Below are 19,536 nucleotides of genomic sequence, written 5' to 3' on the forward strand. Positions count from 1 at the left end.
TATAATGTGCCTGCTGATTACCTGGGGATCTTGTGAAAAGGTAGATTCTGATTCGATTGGTCTGGGGTAGGGTCTGAGATTCTGCGTTTCTATCCAGGACATCGGAGCTGCTGGCCTGAGGACTTACTGTGTGAGCCCTGGAGGAGTGGAGCTGGTTGAGCAGACGTGGGCCCTGCCCTCTGTTCCTCCAAACAGTAGGTGTTGTCCTAAAAGAATGCCCGAGTGGGGTCTCTATGTGGTTCCACGACCTCCTACCAGGCCCACCGCATTGGAACCTCAGCCAGGCTTCTGGTAGATGGTCCGTGGTCACGAGCCACCCTGGGTGAGGGAATCTGCCCAGCTCGGTTCAGAGCCACCCATGGCCAAACAAGTAGAGGCTTTACAGCTTCTAAGCCACATCATCAAACATGAAGGACAACTCATGGGCCCCAAGAGCTCTGTACAAATTGTCCACAGTCTTCCTTCACATGCCCACCCGCATAACCCAACCCCACCCCTTTACTTTCAAACGAGGCGCCGCGGGAAGGAATGCTGGTGAGTGAACAGGACAGTCGACGGGCCTGGCAACCGTGGCGTCCCGCTGGGTGGGCTGGTGGCAGCCTGCAAGGCTGGGGTAACATGGCAGAGCCGCGCACTCGCCCGCTGCTGGCCCTATGCCTCCCACACTGCCTCTTTGTCTCAGGCTGAATTTCCCCTGCTTTTTCCCCTCCTGCAGATGGTTAGCTGCTTCGATTGTTTCACTCGTAGGGCCAGTCCAAACCACAGAGCTTGGCACTGCCTTCAAACCTCCCATTTGCCAACGTCTGTTTATTAGATCCAAGGCGTGTTCTTTGGGGCTGATGGTCTGACAGGAGCCCTATTTTCCAGCCGCGAGGGACATCCAACTGTTACATAAGGCTGCACCAGCCCCATTCATTCCTCCAGCGTGAAGGTGCTTTTGGCAACAGCAAGGTAATTGGCAAGACGAGAACCACTGTGTGGTGGGCTGGTTCAAACGGAACGACAGTCACTTCTGTCACGGCAAACCCCAGCCTCCCTGCTCCCTGGCTCCAGTCCAGGGGTCTTAGTGGGCGGGAGAGGCGGGGAGGGGACGGGAAGGAATCTTTAGATAAACTCTGAGTGGATCATACAGCAGCCAGAGTGATCTCTTCAGCACGCAAATCATGTTAGCTAAAGCCCGTCACTGGCTTCACAGTCTCCAAGACTCCAAGGGTAAAATCCTGAACGGCTGTAGACAGCGTTTCCCAGTCTCGTCCCCTGTGAGCTCGTCTCGCTGGCCCTGTGCATCTTCTCCAGCACACGTCCCCCCGCCCTTGTGCTTTTGCACACGCCAGGCCCTCTGCCTGGAACACTGGTCCCTCCCTTTGCACCTGGCCAAAGCCTCCCTGTGCTCTGGAGCTCCACTCCTCGGAGCCGACTAGGTCAAAACCTCCTTTAAAAGCAGCCAGAGCACCTCTAACCTCTCACCTCTCCTTCCCACCATGTGTTACAGCACATTTATTCCTTGGATCATTTGATCAACCTCTCCCCAGTTATACCATGAACTGCATGAGAGAGACCAAGCTTTTTCGGCCTCAGTATTGTGTCTCAACATCTGGTACAGAGGAACCGCTGGGTAAATGTTTCTGAGTTCCTCTAGAAGTCTCCTGCATGTTAGAAAAGTTCCCCACATGAATCTGTTCTTGAGAATCCCAAACAGAGGTATTTGTTTCCTTCTAGGCTAAGTCCCCATAGCTTCTCCACTGCTCCTTGGGCCTCCATTTAAAGCACTGGTCACCAGTATGGGTTTTACCATCTGTCTTCCTTGCCTACATGCCGTGGGGGCAGACAGTGGGCTTCTAGAAGACGACCTTGAGGCAAGGATCTGAATGCGAGGGATTTGGTTGGGAGGTGCGTCCACAGAAGACCTGGCGGAGGGTGGGAAGGGAGGGAAGCCAGCGCAGGAAGCGTCACCAGCTACCACCCGAGTGTCTGAGTGGCTGGAGCTCAGCGGTGTTGGGGGTGCTGGGAGCCGGCCCACTGGAAGGGACTCATGCACCGTTCCTGTGAGTCACCGGCTGAGGACCGCTCCCAGGGGGCAGCAACTCCCAGCACTTCAGCTGGCCCCAAGAATGGCAAATCTCCCACCGTTACCACAGGAAGCCCTTGGGCAGAGACATGCAGGTGCTGGTGGCTGGTGTGCACGGACACGGGGACGACGACGGTGGGGCACCTCCAGCAGAACTTCACCTCCCTTCATTGCCAAGGCAGGAAGGGGTCAGGGTCCCTGATGGTTATTTCCTCACTGGACCGTTCCTGGGACATCCATTTGGTACCCATGCCCGAACTTCCCAAGAACACCCCACCTTCCTGGCTTGGGGCAGTGGGAGCTGACAGGATGCTTTTATCCCTGGACTGCACTATGCCTCTGACCGGCCAGGAGGTGAAGGCTGGGGGTCCCTACCTTCGTGGTTGTGTGCTAATGGCTCCATCAAACACCGCCTGGTGATAACATGGCTTTGTTTTCCCATGTCCTTTCTAAACACCTAATGGCCCTGCTACACCACGTAGGGAAATGCAAGCAGATGTAGCTGATTTAAACTGAGTGGTAGAGACAAGGGAACCCTCCTACACTGTTGGTGGGAATGTAAATTGGTGCAGCCACTATGGAGAACAGTATGGAGGTTCCTTAAACAACTAAAAATAGAGCTACCATATGATCCAGCAATCCCACTTTTGGGCATATATCTGGAAAAGACGAAAACTCTAATTCAAAAAGATACATGCACCCCAATGTTCATAGCAGCATTATTTACAATAGCCAAGACATGAAAGCAACCTAAATGTCCACTGACAGATGAATGGATAAAGAAGATGTGGTGCATGTATACAATGGAATATTATTCAGCCATTGAAAAGAATGAAATAATGCCATTTGCAGCAACATGGATGGACCTAGAGATTATCATACTAAGTGAAGTAAGTCAGACAAATATCATGATAACACATATGTGGAATCTTAAAAAAGAATACAAATGAACTTATTCACAGACTCAGACTCACAGAGAAACAGACTCACAGACACAGAAAACAAACTGACGGTTACCAAAGGGGAACGTGGGGTAGAGGGATAAATTAGGAATCTGGGATTAACAGATATACATTACTGTATATAAAATGGATAAACAACAAAGGCCTAATGTGTAGCACAGGGAACTATATTCAATATATTGTAATAATCTATAATGGAAAAGAATATGAAAAAGAATAACCGAGTCACTTTGCTGTACACCTGAAACACTGTAAATCAACAGTACGTCAATTTTTTAAAAATTAAAAATAAAATAAATAAAAATAAAAAATAAATTGAGTGGTAGAACCACAAGGGATTTCTTTGTTTTCAGACACCTTATCTGATCTTCCCACTTATTCTATAATAAATGTCATAAATGAACAAAGCGATGGATGAATGCATGATGTCCATCGTTATGGATCTGGCCAATGCTTGGAGAAATGCACACATCGAGATTGTTCTTTGGCAGGTAACTCCAGGCCTAGCCCCTTTAGCCACTCAACCACACCCAAATGAAGGCAAAAATTCTCTTCCTTCTTGGAAAAGACCAGAACCCACACTCAAGCCCACCCTAGGACAACCTGTGCACTTACCAGCATCAAATCTTCTCATCCCGGCTCCACACATGACCCTGGGGTCCACATGTTCTTCCAAAGGCGGGATTCTCCCCCCACCACCCTGCCCTGCTGCTCTGGCTTGAGAATTTTTGCAGAAGAGAACCAGAATTGCCCACAAATGGCTTTGTCTTTTCTTCCCAAATCCCAGAATTGTTAGGGATTTGCCCTGGACTACACTTGTTAGTGGAAGATTAACGAGTAAGAGAAATCTCCAAAATTAACACCAAGTCACCCCATTCTGCTTTTCTCATTAGACAGCACACTTTTCTTAGAAAATAAAGTGAACATAAAGATGAGGGTGGAAAAATTCCTTCTCTCTTTTCCGTCCCAACCCAACTGGGTCTCACCTGAAAACTCATGTGTCTCCTGGAGATACCACTGGCCTCATTTGTAAGTGAATTGATGCCCGTACACCTGCAGAGACCTGTGTCTTTCCATTTGTTAAGGGTCTCCTGTAGGCCTTGCTCTGTTCTTGCAGCTTTACTGCCTTAATTTGTTTAACCCACAATCATCTTGCAAAAAAGGGACAGTTACAGTCTGTGTTTTACCAACGAGGACACTGAGCTCACAGCACTTTGGGACTAACTTGCTCACAGTGTTGGAGGGGGCGAGGCCAGGGCTCATGGCGGGTAACCGGGCCGAATGCAGCCAACGAGGGAATGCACGAGTGTACGCGTGAAGGCCTGGATGCACACACAGCAGCCGCCGGCTGAGTGCCTGCGCACACCAGGTGCTGAGAATCCACAAAAGGCAGCAGGAGTGTTCAACGTCTACCATGGGCCCTGCATCCCGCCTCAAGTCCTGGACATCACAGCTGGTGCTTCTCCCAGAGCTGCTGGGATGTTGTGAGGTCTGCTGAACTCTGCCTCCACAAAAACCCAGCGCTCACAGGGACATCCTGATGCCATCCAGGTGTCCGAATGCCCTGATCCCCTGATGTTGGCGCAGAGGATACAAGAAAGAAGCAAAGCAAAGGTCCAGATTCATGACAACAGGAACAGCAAAACAATAATTGCAGTAGCCCAACGAGGAGAAAACCAAGACGGGTGCCTGAGCAAATGCATGTCTGGGCTCAGTCCCTCCCTCTCTCCCTTTTTGCCTCTTGGCCTCAGCAACTTCAGAGTCACTCACTCTCTCCCTCAGTCATTCATCCAGTCAGTGGACATTTTCTGAGTAACTTCCATGTGCCAAGAGCTAACCACTTGCCAAACGTGAATTAAAACAAAAACAATACAGGCAGGGGACTTCCCTGGTGGTCCAGAGGGTGACACTCTGCGCTCCCAATGCAGGGGGCCTGGGTTTGATCCCTGGTCCAGGAACTAGATCCCACAGGCATGCCGCAACTAAGAGTTCACAGGCCACAACTAAGGAGCACTGGAGCCGCAACTAAGGAGCCCGCCTGCCACAACTAACAACCGGAGCAACCAAAAAAAAAAAAAAAAAACACACAGTACAGGCAGCTCAATAGCCCCTCACAGAAGTAGTCACCATCCATCCTGGTAAAGGTGCATTCATTCATTCATTCATTCATTCCACAAATAGGTACCGAACATCAACTCCAAGCCAGATGCTGTGGGACCCCATGCTGAACATGGAGGCATGGTCACTGCCTTCACTCGCCAACAAAGCAACTTGGGATAGAAATTACGAACATAGGACCTTGGTCCTAAGTTCAAATCCCAGACCCCTCCTCTTTCTAGCTGTGTGTCTTTGGTCATCCTACCTAACCTCTCTGCGCCTGAATTTCCTATACTACAAACAGTAGATGACGATGGTCCCTAACTCATAAGGTGTTCTGAGTCTTGAATGAGTAAATACACACAATGCAACATATGGAAGCAGCCAATAACTGTTAGCTTGATCATTTCAAGCAAGCGGAGAAGACGGATATATTAACAAGAAAATGCATGATTCCAAATGGCCATAAACGCGTGGCAGGACGGAAACCTTCCACCTGTACAAGTACAACGCCTAACTAACTTGCAATTGTTGCTGTTTCTTTGCTGTATCAGAAAACTCCAACCTTCGTCATGAGGACGGAAGAACCGCTCCCCTTCCCCTTCCCACCCCACAGCCCTGCCTGGAACGGCAAACTCTTCCCTTACCTGCAGCAGCCGGTGCCCGTCAAGAGCATCCACTCTCCAATGTTCCGGAAAGAGAAGCCAGGTTCGGTTGTGAATAATGTGGGCTTTGTCGTGTGGACCTTCGTGGTCTGTGGCAAAAGAAAAAAGGAGATGATGGTGTCTGTGGAGAAATGGAGAGGGCGGGAGCAAGGCAGGCGGTGGCCGGACTTGGGTGAGCATCTCCCACAGCTCCGGCCTTGCACTGCATGTCACTTGTTGACTTACTTTCCACTCAGTGAAGGAGCCGGGGCACCGGTGCTTTGCTCCTTGCTCACGGCTGTCTCCACAGCACCCAGAACTGTGGTAGATGTTTAGCGCAAAGGAGCTGAAAATTGAATGAGACGGAAAGTGAATGAATGGTGGGATGAATTGCCAGCACATGGAGGCTGTGTCCGACCCAAAGGGATGGGAGACCCTGGGACACCTGGCAGGGTGGGAGGGGGCCTTCCGACTGTACTTAGGGGCAGGTTGCACCCCGTCCTGGGCCCGGCTAGCACTGCCCCATCACATGCTCCAAGGGGAGGGCCGTGCTGACCTGACCCTTCCCACAGGCACGACCACTCTTCAATCCCACCAAGGCCCCATCACACTGCCCTCGGTGACTGGCTTGTTTTATTTCCAGAAGCTTCTTTTCTCCCCACCCAACCCCCCTCGATTGCCTAGAAGCCTCTTGAGCAGCTTTCTGAGTTTCGAACATCTGTGCATCTGATGACAGGCAGCACCATCGCTGACACGCTCCTGCCGCCTGACGAAATCACACCCAGGAGCAAGAACGGACTCAGGCCGGGCCCAGAAAGCTGGCGCCGCCCCATGTGGCTCGGGGAGACCCACTGGGGGCAGAAGCCCCTCCCTGAGAAGAGGCTTCTCGCAGGAGTCTGCAGTTGTTACGTGGAGGAGGGGGGATTCCTCCACGTTTCCCTTCTCCCCCACCTCTCCATTTCTGTTGGCCCAGCCGCTCTCTGCGGAACCCAAGGACCCAGGCAGAGCTGGTGCTTTTCTTTTGGGGGTGACAACTAGCTACTGAAAGCCTTTACACAGCTTGCAGACTGGTGGTCCTGGGAGAACCCAACTCAGAGACGTGTCTCTTTGGCCCAAGCAGTGGGTTTGTTGTGGTGAATAATGTGGTTGAAAACTTGTCGGCAGCAACTGCAATTGGGAGGAATTGTGTACTGTTTGGTTTTAAACTTTTTTTAAAATTATATTTATTTATTTACTTATTTATTTTTTATTATTATTATTTTGGCTGTGTTGGGTCTTCGTTGCTGCGCGTGGGCTTTCTCTAGTTGCAGCGAGCGGGGGCTACTCCTCGCTGTGGTGCGTGGGCTTCTCATTGTGGTGGCTTCTCTTGTTGTGGAGCACGGGCTCCAGCCACACGGGCTTCAGTAGTTGTGGCTCGCGGGCTCTAGAGCACAGGCTCAGTAGTTGCGGCGCACGGGCTTAGTTGCTCCACGGCATGTGGGATCTTCCCAGACCAGGGATCGAACCCATGTCCCCTGCATTGGCAGGCGGATTCTTAAGCACTGCGCCACCAGGAAAGTCCTGTGTATTGTTTGAATCACATGGAATTGCCATTTCTGTAGGCCCCAAATGCTCAAATGTTGGCAATTTTATCTGGTATGGTAACTTAAATTGAGATTTCTCACTCAGTCCTGAAAAACTGAAGACCAGGCAGCAGTGGGCTGGAGTGGAACAGCAGGTGCCTCCTTTAGACGGCAACACATCGGCTTACCCCAGGCCTCACCCCTCCCTTTCGTTCAGGAGTCTAAAGTTCACAGCCTGCCAGGTGCCATGGACCAGCATGGTTTAACCTATGCTAGAGTTAGCTTCTTTCTTTCTTCCTTTCTTCCTTCCTTCCTTTCTTTTTCTTCCTTTCTTTCTCTTTCTTTCTTCCCTTCCTTCCTTCCCTCCTTCCTTCCTTTCATTCATTCTTTTCTTTCATCTTTCATTCATTCATTCATTTGTTCATTCATTTATCTGTTAGTTCACTCATTCATTCATTCACTCATTCATTCAACAAGATGTTCCGAGTGCTTACCATGAGTCAGGCACTGTTCTCAGCACTGAGGATACGGATGGGAACAAGACAACAAAAATATGGGGGGAAACAGGCAAAAAATATATAAATGCACGACATGTATAGACTGTGGATGGTGATGAATGCTACTGCAAAAATCAAGCAGAGAAAGTGGGCTAGGAGTGCTGGGGGGTGGGGGAAGCGAAGAAGGCCTCCCTGAGACGGTGATATTGGGGGAATCCTGCAGGAGGTGAGGGGTGAGCTGGGATCTCTGAGGAAGAGCATGCCAGGTGGAGAGACCAGCAACAGCAAAGTCTTGAGGCTAGAGTGTACTGGGTTGGTGCCAGTTAAGAGGAAAAGGGAATATTTCTTGTACTCTTACATCTGTCAAAGAGTGGAGAGGGAGGAAGATTGCTGGAGCATAGGGTCATGTGTCTCAAGAGAAAGGAGAGAGCATGTTTTTCTTACATCACCATTTCCACGATCCATCTGGCCCCTAAGAACCTGTGTTTGTGACCCCTACATGATGGTGGTCTCGTTAAAATGGGACAAGAGCACCAAGAGGCTGGGAGGGCATCAGGCATAGAAAGCGCCCCCCAACTTTCCTGTCTCCTATTGGTAGAGCAGCATCCCACTCTCATCAAACTGGGACACTTCTACCACTGAGCCCACACCAGGACCAGAGCCCCACCACCTCGTCCTTTGACCTCGGGGCCCCCTTGCTGATATTGTGGCTGCTTCTCTGCTCTGGTCCCTTCCTGTCCATACTTAGCAACCCCAGACCTGAGATGAGCTTAAGAGAACAAGAGCTTTCTCCTTAAGAAAGAGGGTGAGGGTGTAGGGACCCAAAGAGTCTCCCACATCAGTGGGAGGGGTGAAAATTAGGACATCGCTTATACTGGCCAATTAGGAGAGATGTTTTTTCAAACATGCGTGACTCAGCAAGTCCAAAGCAGGGAATCTGTCTTCAGAAACAAATCTTTATATGAGCAAATACTTTATATAAGCAAATACACGGCTTCAAGGATATCTGCCACAGCATAACTCAAAATACTTTTAAATGGAAATTAAGTAGTAGGAGGGGGTTAGTTAAACGTTATGATCTATTCATCTAATTGAATACAGTCATGCTGTGGGATGCAAAATTACATGGAGAATACTCAAGGGCATTCTGATGAGTGAAAAAAATAGTCTCAAAAGGTTATATACCGTGTAATTTCATTTATATAACATTCTAGAAATGACGAAATTATAGAAATGGAGAACAGATTAGCAGTTGCCAGGGGTGGGAGGTGGCCGTGGCTATAAAAGGGTAGCAGGAGGGGTCTTGAGTGGAACTTTTTATGGACTGCATGTCTGTGTCCCACCCCACCCCCCAAAATTCATGTTGAAATCCTAACCCCCAGTGAGATAGCATTAGGAGGTGGGGCCTTTGGCCTTTGGGAGGTGCTAAGGTCATGAGGGTGGAGCCCTCATGAATGGGATTAGTGCCCTTATAAGAGGCCAGAAAGCCCCCTTGCCCATCCACCGTGTCAGGACACAGCGAGAAGTTGCCCTGTGTGGAAAGCAGGCAGCAGGGTGCCTGGCATTGGAAGGTCTCGTGAGGGTGAGCACAGCCACTAATAAATTAACAGCAGTGGGGACTTCCCTGGCTGTCCAGTGGTTAAGACTCCATGCTTCCAACGCAGGGGGTGTGGGTTCGATCCCTGGTCGAACCATGGCCACGCTGTGCTAAGACCCACATGCCAGCGTGGCCCAAAAAAAAAAGGTATAAAAATAAATAAGTATTTATTTATTTATTTGGTTGCGCTGGGTCTTAGTTGCAGCAGGCAGGCTCCTTAGTTGCGGCATGCGTGTGGGATCTAGTTCCTTGACTAGGGATTGAACCTGCGGCCCCTGCATAGGGAGCGTGGAGTCTTAACAAATGCACTACCAGGGAAGTCCCAAAATATAAAAATAAATTGACAGCAGTGAACGCTTAGGTGGAGAAGTCTGCTCTATGATTTTTCATATTTTCCAAATTTCCTCCCAATAAATATGTGTTATGCTAATATAATGAAAACAAATTTCTTGGTGGAAAAAGGAAGAAACTTACAGATCTCTCATTGAAAGGAGGAAGCACTACTTTGCCCAGACTCAAAACCCTTACCCATCCCCAGAACAAACTGTCCACTTCCTGATTCCCCAACGCACCCTGATCCCGCTACCCCAGAGCTCACCCCACTGTCCCTGTACACACCCCACCCTCTCTCCATAATACATCAGTTCATATATTACCTTCTCCAGGAAACCACCTCAGGGGCTGACCCCAAGGGGCCTCCCCAAGCCAGCATGCCCCTCTCCATGAGGAATTCCTCAAGGGTGGGGCTGATCTTTCTTCTCTTGGTCTCCCTTACTGGCCAGTCCCCTATCAGGGGTCCGTAAACTACCATGGAAGGATGCAGTGCCATGGCTAAGAGCACAGGAGCAGGTGGACTCCCGATGCCACCCCCTCCAGCTGTGAAACTGTGAGGCTCAGAGCCTCAACTTCTTCACCTGTGACGCTGGGACAGCTAGGACTTTCATAAAGATAACACGATCCCTCACATAATGATCATTTTACAAAATAATTGCTGTAAAGTTTGGAAAGCAGGTATGTCAAGTGCCCAGCACAGCAGCTTGCTTAGTCCCTGCTTGTTTGTGTTAATAATCAAGAATGACTAAAGAAGCAAGCTGTGGGTGTGGCTGAGATAGGCATTCCATGCAAAGGTCCCCAACACTCAGCGGGTCAGAGGGCTGAGTGTCGTGGCCAAGGTCGACTGCCAGTCCAGGAGCCTCAGAACTAAAGCAGCAGCGGTGACGATAAAGAAGAGAATGTGGGGTGGGGGGTGGAAAGGAAGCAGGAAAGTGGGGGAAGAGGGAGAGAAATGGGGGACGGGAGGAGAAAGAGAGAAATATTCATGGTGGAAGAGGAGGAGGACGAACAAGGGGTAGAGGGGAAGTGGGAGGAGAAAGAAATATGCTCCTCTTATTCAATCCTCGTAAGCACCGATGAGCACCTCCCAAATTCACCTCCTGGTCCCAGGTGGCTGCTCCAGTTCTTTAGCCATCACATCCAACTCCTGACCAGCAAGCATGAAGAAAGAGGAGGGGAAGGACACTGCCCAAATATTACACACATCCCACTGGCTAGAGCCTAGGCACATGGTCTCATCAAGCTGCAAGGGACCCTGGGAAATGCGGTCTTTATTCCAATGACTTTGTGGCCACCTAAAGTTTGGGGGTTCTTTCATTAAAAGCAGAGTCTCTGCTATTTACACATGAGGAAACGGAGGCACAGAGAGAAAAGTAACTTGCCATGCAGACTGTAAGTGAAGGAGTTTGTAGCAGGCAGAATAAAGCTACCCTCCACCCCCAACCAAATATATCAGGTCCTAATCCCTGGACGTTATATGGGAAAAGATGTGATTAAATTAGGGATCTTGAGGGACTTCCCTGGTGGTCCAGTGGTTAAGACTCCACGCTTCCACTGCAGGGGGCACGTGTTCGATTCCTGGTCAGGGAACTAAGATCCCACAAGCCGCGTGGTATGGCCAAAAAAAAAAAAAGGTAAATTAGGAATCTTGAGTTGGGGAGATAATCCTGGATTACCCAACGGGCTCTAAATGCAATCACATGTACCCCTACAAGAGGGAAGCAGCGGGTGCTCGCTTCGGCAGCACATATACAAGAGGGAAGCAGCGGGAAACTTGAAGATGCTGTCCTTGAAGATTGGAGCGATGTGACCACAAGTCAAGGATCACCAGCAGCCAGCAGGAGCTCGAAGAGGCAAAGAAGGATCCTCTAGAGGGAGCACGTCCCTGCCCACGCCTTGATTTCAGCCCTGTGGCACTGACTTCAGACCTCGGGCCTGCTGACTGTGAGAGTAGAAATTTCTGTTGTTTTTAAGCCACCAAGTTCACGTTAGTTTGTTACTAACCCAAGCACAGGGAACTAACCCAGACTCCAGACAAACCCAGGCTGCCTGGCTCCAATGATCATGTTCCTTATCTCTATGATACCAGGAGCCCCCAGAAGGAACTGCAATGGAAAAACAGGTTGGGGCCTTTCCCAGCACTCTGAGTCAGAGATCTGGACTCTGAACACCTGCGCCTGTCCCCTGTGTCAGGCCATGTCCCCTAGCACTGGGCTGCTTGTCCCCTAGCACTGGGCAGTCCCAGCCCCAGGGCCACAGGATGCTGCATTCCGTCACATTGCCAGCAATTTCCCCAGTCCAGGGGCTGGAGTGAGCAAGGAGGAGAGACCTAATTTAGGATGAGCTCACTGGGAGGGTTATTTATTCCACTGCTGGGCCATCAGCGTTTCCACGTGGTGCCCACGCGCCGAGCCAGGAGGTTGTGAGGTGTCCCCAGAGAACTGCAGCTTGTGGGCAAATCTCATGGGGTGTGAACAAGCCCAAGCCATCTTCTCTTTAATTTTTTTTTCTTTTTTCCCTTCTGCATGTCTATTTTGTATCCTACCCTATGTCTCACCAAATTGGGTTCACTGACAATGAAACAGACCAGCCACGTGGAAACCTGGGGCATATTCATACGATCTCCCTTTCCCTCTGCCCACATCCTGTCCATCACCAGGTCCTGTTGATTCTGCTTCCCAAGCATCCTTGGACTCCATCCACTTCCCCCCATCGCCACCAACCCCATCCTAGCCCAGGTTCCCTCCACCTCTCTCCTGCCCACCAAGCTGGCCTCCTGCTTCCACACTGGCCTCCTTCAATCCACTCCTCGTGCTGCTGGAGTCCCTTGTGCCACGTGAAGATCCTATCAGACCACCACTATGAACTGAAGTGTCCCCCCAAACTCAAGTCCACCTGAAACCTCAAATACAACCTTTTTTGGAAATAGGGTCTTTGCAGGTGTCATTAGTTAAAATGAGATCATACTGGATTAGGGTGGGCCCTAAGACCAATGACTGGTGCTGATAAGAGGAGAGTACACACAGGGACACACATAGAAGAGAGCCATGTGAAGACGGAGGCAGAGATCGGAGTGATACAGGTGCAAACCCAAGAACAGCAAGAATCGGCGGGAACCCCCAGAAGCTGGAAGAGGCCGGGAAGGATCTTTCCCTAGACCCATCAGAGGGAGCACGACCCTACTGACACCTTGATTTCAGACTTCTAACTTTCTGAATTCCAAAAGAGTACATTTCTCCTGTTTTAAGCCACACAGTTGTTTATTATTACTATTATTAATTATTAGTACTATAGCAGCCCCAGGACAACTCATACAGCCCCTCCCCGCCCCTGCTCCGCCCTCACTTCACTCCCATCAAGGGCAGCCTGGCTCTCTCGGGATAATGATGAGGCTCATCTCCTTGGCTTCCAAACCCCTCGAAGATTTGGCCGAGCCCACACCCATGCGCATCTCCCACCGGGCCTCTCTCTCCGCTCCAGCCTTCCGCTTTTTGTCCCCTGGCTTTTCCATGCTCTTTTCCTCCACGCTCTTGCCACTTGCTGCTCCCTCTGCCTAGAACTCTGTACTGGAAGTGGTCTGGGTGGCTGGGAGAGGGCTGGGCCTGAGAACCAATACCTGGGGCCTCAGTTTCCCCTGGTTCCCCGTGGGGTGCCTCCAGCCAGAGTGGGGGTGAAGCCTGGAAGAGAACTTGGCTCCCACCGAGCGCTGACCTTGCAGAACCTTCCATGGGTTTTCAGTTTCTGAGTATCCAGCCCAGTGTCCTTCACTCCAAAAGGTGTACCTGCCATGCTGGCCATATATGGATTTTTTTTCTTTAAGAGCGTGTCTGTTTTAGCTCCAAATTCTGAACATGACCTGTTGGGTATTTTTCATCTGGCACCTCAACAACCAAATTCTGTGACTTCCAGGTCGTCCTGCATCTACTTGCTTCATGTTCTCCCTGTGAAAGGCCCTTTGTTGCTCTCAGGAAGTGTCCCAATAACAAAGGACAGGTAATTTCACTCCTCTCTCTGGGCTGGACACGGGCCAGAAGGGAGGGGAGGTGAAGGGCCACTGGGATAAGGGTCAACGTCCTCTCTAGAACATAAGCTCCGTGAGGGCGCAGGGTCCAGCTCGCCCTCTGCTGCACCCAGAGCAGCCCGAGGGTGTTGTGCGAACTGATCATGGTGGACAGCTCTTCTTCCACGCCCAGCACCTGCTCACCTCTGTCTACGGTCCTTGGTTCCCCTGATTTACTTTATTCCATAATTTCTCTGGCTCAGCCTGTGGGGAAGCTGTGAGAGCCCAAGCCAATCAGACCATCCCATTCCACGGGTTCAGGGAGAAGCGCGTGACTCCATCAGAGCCAGTGACTCACAAAGACACTGTCACTGGGGCTTCTGGGAAACTCCTTGTTCCCCTCGTTCTGGAATAAGGAAGCTCACATTGCCCTGAAGCTGCTGGCAGCCATCTTATTAGACTGAAAAGAGGGACCGATGAAAGGAAGGGAGAACTCGGTCCTTTTTCTATTCTTAGAGCCCCGGATCCAGCTTTCCATAAAGCCAGATTTGATTCACCCCCATGGATTACTGTTGTTACATAAATTGTTCATTTTTTTCCTTTAAATTAGTTTGCATTGGGTTTTTGGACATATACAGCCACAGTAGCCCTGCCCACTTATTCATATGAATGAATGAATACATGAATGAAAAAAGAACTAACCTCCAGTTCAAGCCAATGGATATTATCAGCGCCCTGCCCACATATCCAGAACACAGGGCTTTGCACTGTGCACTGAGAGGGAGGCTTGGACCCCGTCCTCAGAGTTCAGAGTTTAGGGCCACCCAGATGTCCACCGAGGCCTCCTGGGCCTTGAGATGACCCTGGTCCTCTCATTCCCTGTCCCATGAGAGTCCAAAGCCCTCCCAAGACTTCTGTGAATTCCAGTTCATCTGAGCTTCTCACGGGCCCCTCAGATGCTGAGTCCTCTTCACTGAGTTAACATGGCAGACGGACCTCCTGCCGCCTCCTGTGCTTTCCCTCTTCCACACCATGAAGAGCCAGATGGGGAAAGCATCTCTTTGCACACGCTACCCCCTTCTCCAGTCTCCCGAGTCATTCACAGGGAACGGCGTTGGCTGGGACGGGGTGGGCTCAGGGCCTACAGCTCAGCCTGCAAAGAGTTTCTAATTGATCTTCAGACATCCTTGTTCTAGGAAGATGTTCAGCCACACCAGCCACTAGGGTTCGTCACCTATCAGCTCCATCACGTGTAATTCTCAGCCCGTGCAAATTCTCTGCCTCCTCCCTGCTCTCCTGCAGATTCCTGCCGCCTGCAACGCAGACACAACCCACCCTCAGGCCTAGCCTCACAGCAACTTAGCACTTTTCACAAACCAAGACAGTTTCCTCCCTAATAGTGATACTCGGGCCACCATGACGGTCTTTTTTTTTAATATACGTAAATTTATTTATTTATTTGTTTGTTTGTTTTTTTGCCTGTGTTGGGTCTTCGTTGTTGTGCACGGGCTTTCTCTAGTTGTGCTGACCAGGGGCTACTCTTCATTGCGGTGCGCAGGCTTCTCATTGCGCTGGCTTCTCTTGTCGCAGAGCACGACTCTAGGCATGCGGGCTCAGTAGTTGTGGCACATGGGCTTAGGTGCTCCACGGCATGTGGGATCTTCCGGGACCAGGGCTCGAATCCGTGTCCCCTGCATTGGCAGGCAGATTCTAAACCACTGCACCACCAGGGAAGTCCCACCATGAAGGTTTTTAATTGTTTCCACTCTACTGCAAAAGTTGAAAGCATTGCAGTTGCCATTTAGAGGGAGCAGCAACAGTATGCCAAACGCTGTTCTGGGCCTATCCTGCAGATGACAAAATTGACGCTCAGAGAAATTAAATAACCTGCCCAAGATCACATAGCTTGTGAATGGAAGAGCCTGAATCCCAAAGTCCAGACTCCTTACTTTTCCAGTTGAAAAACAAGTCCTCCCGTGGTGACTTCTTATAGAGGATTGGGCCAGAGTCTTCATTGAGGCCAATGTTGCCCAGGGGAACTCTCTTTGATGGTGGAAATGTTCTGTATCTGCACACGAGGCTCTCAAGCACTTGCAGTATGGCTTGTGTGACTGAGGATCTGAACATTTTACATCATATTTTGATTAATTTAAATTGAGATTTACATTGCCACACATGGCTAGTGGCTACCATTAGACACCATTTTAGAAGAAGCTGTTAATATGACTTAGACTGAGCTTTGTACAAGGGAAAAGGGAAACCCTACTGTCTTAAAGAAGGAGGGACACTGTCCCAGCCTCTCACCGGACCAGTCATGGTGGACCGGTGGCCCAGGAGACAGCCACGCCATCCCATGAAGCCCGTCTCTCATGTCTCCTCCTAGGACCTCACTCCGTTCCTGGCCGGGGCCGTGCTCTGTCCGCCTTGCCCAGGCTGGGCCCTCTGTCTAGAGGATTCTCTGTTCTCTCTCTCCCCTGAACCGTTGGTCTGGTTACCTCCCACTCATCCTAGTCTCAGCTGACAAATTATTCCCACCAGGGAGCTGTCCTTGACCCCGGGGTTGGGTCCACATAGCACACCACCCTTTCCTTTCTAACGCGCAGCACAGTTGTAACTAAGTTTGTGTGAACTGCTTGCATGGTAACCATCTCTTCCACTCCCCTTGAGGGCTAGCAGTGCGTCCGCTTTATCCCTCGTGTATCCTTAGCAACCTGCTCAGAGCTTGCTGCATAGAAGATGCTCAGGTAGTAGCTGTCAAATGAATGAACCAGTTAATTGAGCTAGAGACTGAAAATGCCAAACCTTAAATTCTCTAACACTCCGCTCTGATCTAGATGAGCGGGCAAAGTTTTTCTTTAAAGGACCAGGTAGTAAAAATGATAGGCTTTGTGGGCCATACAATCTCTGTTGCCACTACTCAACTCTGCCCTCATAGGACAGAAGCAGCCACAAACACTATGTAAATGAACGGGCATCGCTATTCCAATAAAACTGTATTTAGAAAAACAGGAGGTGGGCCAGATTTGGCCTCCAGGTGGTAGTCTGCCGACCTCTGTTCTGGACTTGAACGGGGAACATCGAGCGAAAAGCAATGAGAGAGGGGCAAAGCGGAGACTCAACGGCTCCAGTGCCTGGAGGGAGGATGGCCGGGCATGTCCTCCAGCTCTCTGCCCCTCCACTGATGGGAGCAAAAGGAAACTTCCCCAGTGCGGCTCTTGGGCAAGACTTTGGGGATGCTTCCCAACGCAGAGGAAGGGAGTAGATGAGCCCAGGTCCCCTGGTTTGAGACTCTGGCCAGGGCACAGAACCAACTCCCAGAGCCAGGGAATGTGTGCCTACAATGGAACCCATTGATGGAGAACAAGGGTGGTGTTGAAAGCTGGTGCGTTGCTTGTCACAGTTTGCCAAGGGGATGCGGTAAGCTGGGCTTTCTTCACATCCTGATGTTGCTGACAATCTGGCGCAGGGGGCCTTCCTGTCCTCAGGAGAGCCCCCCAGCCCTGCTCCGGGGTCGGGGAGCCCCGCTCAGGAGTGCATTCAGCCCTTTGTTCTGGCTGATGGAGCCGGGAGCTGGGCTGCTCCAACTCTAAGACATACCAGTGACTCCTCTGGCTGCTGGAGGCCTGTGCCTCTGCCCCAGCCTCCCTCCCAGGGACATGGCTACCCAAGTGAGAGATGCAGGCTTTTTTTCCAACTGCTTCCTTGGATGGGTGTGCTTTGCAGCTGTTTGTTTAACTGGCACATTCTGCTTGGTGTTGGGCAAAGGGACTTTCTCTTTCATGAAGGAAGCTCTTTGTTTCACAGGTATTCCTAAGAGTCGCTTCCATTGTGGTCCCCAAAGCATCTGCCCTGAGGGAGGAGGGCGGGGAAAGAAAGAAGGAAAGCATCCGAGGCCTTGGCATGGGGCCCTCTGCTCACCCCGTCCTCACCCACTGGAATGACAGAGGTACACAAAGGGTTGGTTCTCCTGAGGCAAGACCAGCTCCAAGGCAGGGGACTCCCCTGAAGGGGGGCAGGTGTGCATCCCACAGGCCAGTGCAGAGACCGCAGGGCTTTCTGGCAAACCCTACTGGGCTCCACCTTGTTGAAATCTTAGGCAAATGCCTGAGCCTCCAAGAGCCTCATCACCCCATTCTCCTTCTCCCATTATAATGCTGGCGATGCTTCAGGGAAAACGCGTGCGGGGTGCCTGCCACATAGGGGATGTCCAATAAAGGGGCCATTGCTATTCTAAGGGCCTTCTATTCTATGGTCTTTGCTTCTCTTGGTGAGCCAACTTTGTTCTCTCAGAGCAGCTGTTCTCTGGGGCTGGAACTGGCCCCAGCCTCACAGTCATCTGACATCATGAGCAGGAATTAGAGAAATCTCAGGGAAGGACTCCGATTGGCTTAGGTTGTGTCACGTGCCTGGACCCACCACCCTGGTGCTCAGTCACCTGACCACACCTAGACTCCAGGAGAGAACACTGTGACTGGCCATTGCTATCAGAATCACATAGATCAGTTTCCCAGAAGGATGGCAGTGCAGTTCAGGGAAGACATGGCAAAGTGAGTCCATTACACACTCCCGTGTGGCACTTCATGGGAAAGTACTGCCCAGCAGCCTGGGATTGAGGCAGCCTTCCTTGGAGAATGTCAGGAAAAGCCCAGAGACATACACGGGGCTCGTCTGCCAGGAAGCTGCCAGCGTGGTGACATCCAAGTGGTACCACACCCCAGCTAAGCTGAGGCAAGCAGGGGGAGAGGGTGTCTAGAGCTAGATGAGAGCTTCTGAGGCTGCTGGGAACTAGGAATCCGGCCCAACTGGGGGAGTTATCACTTGTGAAATATACCCCCTGCATGTCCAACACTGAGGAGGTACGGTGGTGAGTGAGACAGACACGGCCCGACCATCAAGCCATGCCAGTCTAAGAGGGGAGGGAGATGGCTGTTACACAAATAAAGGCCCAGTTAATATATAATTACAAAGTGAAATTGATGCTGTGAAAAAAAGACGGTCAGGGATTGAACCTCAGAGGGTCAGAGAAGTCTTTTCTGAAGGTGTGTCCTTTAAGCTGAGAATCACAAGTGAACTGGCTCTAACCAGGTGACAGGCAGTGAGAACATTCCAGCAGAGGGAACAGCATGTGCTGTGGCTCTTCCCATCACCGTGAGGCACAGGAACACCAGAGGCTTAAAGGACCGGCCCTCTGATTGGGGAAGCAAGACGTGAGTCTACCGTGAGGCTCTCGGACGTGTCACTCACTGCGCTGCAGAGTCAGAGCCAGAATGAGAAGGGCAGAGACAGCAAGAGTCTCGGCCTCCTCCAGGGTGCTCTTTGCTTGGCTGCGATTTCCCTGGAGCTGGGAAAGCCGAACGAAGGATTGGATTGCCACAGAACTAGTTCATAATTGACGCGGTGAGCATTTGCTGCTTAGGTCTGCCCCACACTCCTCTGAGGCGCTATCATCCATCCCGTCCAAAGCAGAGTGGCAGGTGTGACCCAAACTAAGCCAATTACAACACCCTATCCCTTCTATCTGTCTGAGGCAAGAATGGGAATGGAGCTAACACTCAAAGAAAAGCAGAGCTGCTCAGAGCTGAGTGATGAGAGAGAAATAGAGACAGACATCATTTGAGGCCCTGGATTCAGCTGCACCTGAAGCCAGAGCTATCCCTGGCTTTTTTAGGTTCATGCGATGATTACATACCTTTTTAAATTTTTTTCTAAGTAAATCTCAATTTAGATTCTAACATTTGGAACCCAAATGTACATCAGAATTTAGGATGATCCAGAT

At 50.7% G+C, this 19,536-nt stretch overlaps 1 long non-coding RNA gene across 1 annotated transcript in view; it reads right to left on the reverse strand.

Moving 5' to 3' along the window:
- LOC309612982 overlaps positions 1 to 11,483 on the reverse strand; it is a 105,864-nt gene extending 94,381 nt beyond the window's left edge. The window contains exons 1-2 of the long non-coding RNA XR_014235450.1: positions 6,018 to 11,483; positions 5,775 to 5,881 (exon numbers count right to left, since the gene is read on the reverse strand). This is a non-coding gene — a long non-coding RNA (uncharacterized lncRNA). The remainder of the gene's footprint in view (positions 1 to 5,774; positions 5,882 to 6,017) is intronic.
- Between the last annotated feature and the right edge of the window lie 8,053 nt (positions 11,484 to 19,536).

Source organism: Balaenoptera borealis, assembly GCF_965194805.1.
Source record: "Balaenoptera borealis genome assembly, chromosome: 16".
NCBI lineage: Eukaryota > Metazoa > Chordata > Mammalia > Artiodactyla > Balaenopteridae > Balaenoptera > Balaenoptera borealis.